Source organism: Ursus maritimus, unplaced genomic scaffold (genome assembly GCF_017311325.1).
Source record: "Ursus maritimus isolate PB19 unplaced genomic scaffold, ASM1731132v1 scaffold_2, whole genome shotgun sequence".
Lineage (NCBI taxonomy): Eukaryota > Metazoa > Chordata > Mammalia > Carnivora > Ursidae > Ursus > Ursus maritimus.
The window spans coordinates 15,619,142-15,622,312 of NW_024424452.1; the positions used below are offsets into that span (position 1 = coordinate 15,619,142).

General features: G+C 42.6%; 1 pseudogene; it reads left to right on the plus strand.

The window, feature by feature from the left end:
- Positions 1–625: 625 nt before the first annotated feature.
- LOC103670184 lies at positions 626–2,187 on the plus strand (annotated as a pseudogene).
- The last annotated feature ends 984 nt before the right edge of the window (positions 2,188–3,171 follow it).

A 3,171-nucleotide genomic window follows, 5' to 3' on the forward strand; every position in this document is an offset into this window, starting at 1 on the left:
ATTACCCGGCTCCCCAAAACAAGGTGATCGTTAACGGCAGGATTTTTAAAATACTGTCCCTGTGACAAGGCAAATTTGGGATTCTAACCTAGAGTAGATTCTTTTTTTTTTTTTTTTAATTTATTTATTTGACAGAGAGAGACACAGCCAGCGAGAGAGGGAACACAAGCAGGGGGAGTGCGAGAGGAAGAAGCAGGCTCCCAGTGGAGCAGGGAGCCCGATGCGGGGCTCGATCCCAGGACCCTGGGATCACGTCCTGAGCCGAAGGCAGACGCTTACGACTAAGCCTCCCAGGCACCCCTGGAACCTAGAATAGATTCTTGGCATTCACAGGTCCAGTCCTGAGACCTTCACAAATCCCCAAATTCGTGAATATTACTTCAGTCTAGTTTAGCTGAAATTTTTAAGTTATCCTTCAGACTCGTAATGATTCCTAGACATACAGCATTTGAAAGTTATAGTCTTCTGGCTAAAAAATCAGTAAATGCCTCTTAGCTTTTCCTAAATTTCAGTCACCAGATCTAGCGCTGACTTTCATTTCAGGCCATTTTTCATTAAGAAATAACGTTTTGATACTGTGCGGCTCATCCCTGAATCCGGATCTGGCCACGGCCAGCAAGTCCGGGGCTGGGGCAGGAGCCGCGATGTCTCAGGCTGTGCAGACAAATGGGACTCAACCAGTAAGCAGAACATGGGAACTCAGCTTTTATGAATTACGGTGAACACCTCAGGAGGCAATAACGGATGGGTTAGAATTTGTGGTTTCATCTCCAAGTCTACACAGTGAATTCATGTGCCCAGTTTGTGTGGATACGTTGAAGAACACCATGACTGCAAAGGAGCGTTTACGTCGTTTTTGTGCAGAATGCACTATTACAGCCCTCGGAAGTGGCAATAAAGAATGTCCTGGGGCGCCTGGGTGGTGCAGTTGGTTGAGTGTCCGGCTCTTGGTTTCGGCTCAGGTCTTCATCTCAGGGTCGTGAGATCAAGCCCCACCTCAGGCTCCTCGCTGAGCATGGAGTCTGCTTGGGATTCTCTCTCCTTCTCCCTCTGCCCCTCCCACTTGTGTTCTCTCTCTCTCTCTCTTTCTCTCTAAAATAAATAAATAAATCTTTAAAACAAAGAATATCCTACCTGTTGGAAAATGCTAGTTTCTGAAAGATCACTAAGGCCAGACCCAAACTTTGATGCACTCATCAGCAAAATTTACCCAAGTTGTGGTGAGTATGAAGTTCGTCAAGAGAGAGAACTCGCCACGATCGGCAAGCAGTCAGCGACAGCACTGGGGAAGGACTGAAGATACAGGCCATGGACAGATGACAGCAAGGCAAGAAACAACAGACTGAACATGGGAGTCGAGCAGAAGACAGGACAGCAGTGATAGTGCTCACTGTAGCAGTGCTTTGAGACACAGTAATCAGGAAGCAGAACCTAGTAGAAAACGGACCAAAGCATCTGATGATCCGCGGTGTGAGCTTGATAACAGCAATGCAAGAGTGGCCACTGATCCGGTACTTGACGGTGCAAGTGAAATTGAGTAAGTATTCAGGCCTCATTCCACACGAATAGAAAAAGGTGAGAGTGCTCAGACAAGATAATGCCCCTGTTGATCACGGATCCAAGTATCTGGCTGTGAGGTCAGCTTTTTTTTTTTTTTTTTTTTTAAAGATTTTATTTATTTATTCGACAGAGATAGAGACAGCCAGCAAGAGAGGGAACACAAGCAGGGGGAGTGGGAGAAGAAGAAGCAGGCTCATAGCAGAGGAGCCTGATGTGGGGCTCGATCCCATAATGCCGGGATCACGCCCTGAGCCGAAGGCAGACGCCCAACCGCTGTGCCACCCAGGCGCCCCTGTGAGGTCAGCTTTAGAAGAACTTGGAAGCGAAGGAAAACCAAACCAGATGAACCTTGTTACAGCCAGTGAGAAGCCGTAGTATACCATTTACACAGCAACAGCCAGTGGGCATTCACTGTATTAAATGGTTCTTTTTCTTTGCAATTGATCAGTGAGTAATATTGGAAAGGGAACAAACCCATGGAACTTTATTATGCACCCGCAAAAGAGCACAAATGAGCTTTTACTAAAACCATGTCTAGGAATGAAGTTTTTTTATAGCCTATTTCTTTCATATTAAAGATGTAATTTACTTTTATGGACAGAATCTTGGATACTTTGTTCGGTTTGCTTTCTGAGCCAGGCTCATTTATACTATTAGAATCTTTTCCCCTTTATTTAAGATTTCCTTTTTGGAAGGAACTGTAATTATTTAGTACTTTTTCTTTCCTTTTAAAAATATATCTAAGTTGTATGATTTCACAAACTATGATTCCACTTGGAGCACCCTTTTGACCCAGCAATTTTTCGTAGTTCTGTATTCTTTATTTTTTTTAAGATTTTATTTTTAAGTAATCTCTACATCCAACACGAGGGGCTTGAACTCACAACCCTGAGATCAAGGCTCACATGCTCTACCAACTGAGCCAGCCAGGTGCCCCCATAGTTCTATATTCTTAAGTGAACATTCAGTTGGCTATCCTTTTTCCTCCCCTCAAAAGTTTTCTAGGCCTACAGAATGTTAAACAATATGTATTTTGACTTTTCTTCCCAGAGTCTTATATATTTATAGTTTCCTATATAAGCTACAGTATCTTCATGAAGACTAAGGCTCAAATTTACTGTGCCTAAAAAACAATTCTCATATTATTATGATTATTTTCATGGTATTTTCTTCCATAATATCTCATTTTTTTAAAAAGGGTCTTTATGAACTTAATGTCCATTTGTCACACCATGTTATTTTTTTCCCCATTTTTTCCCTTGAATTTTGGAATTTCTGATCCTGGGAAAAAGAAAATAAACAAAATGTCAAGTTCTATGAAAACCTGGTGCACTTACAGATTTCACTGAAGAAAAAAATTAAATTGGTCTTCTGTAGTCTTCAAGTATGTATTTATTTTTTTAAAGATTTTATTTATTTGTTTGAGAGAGACAGAGTGAGTGTGCACACAGAATGAGAGGGAGAAGCAGACTCTCGCTGAGCAGGGAGCCCAATGTGGGGCTCGATCCCAGGACCCTGGGATCATGACCTGAGCCAAAGGCAGATGCTTAACTGATGGAACCACCCAGGAGCCCCTCTTCAAGTATATCTTTAAAGGGGCTTTTTTTTTTT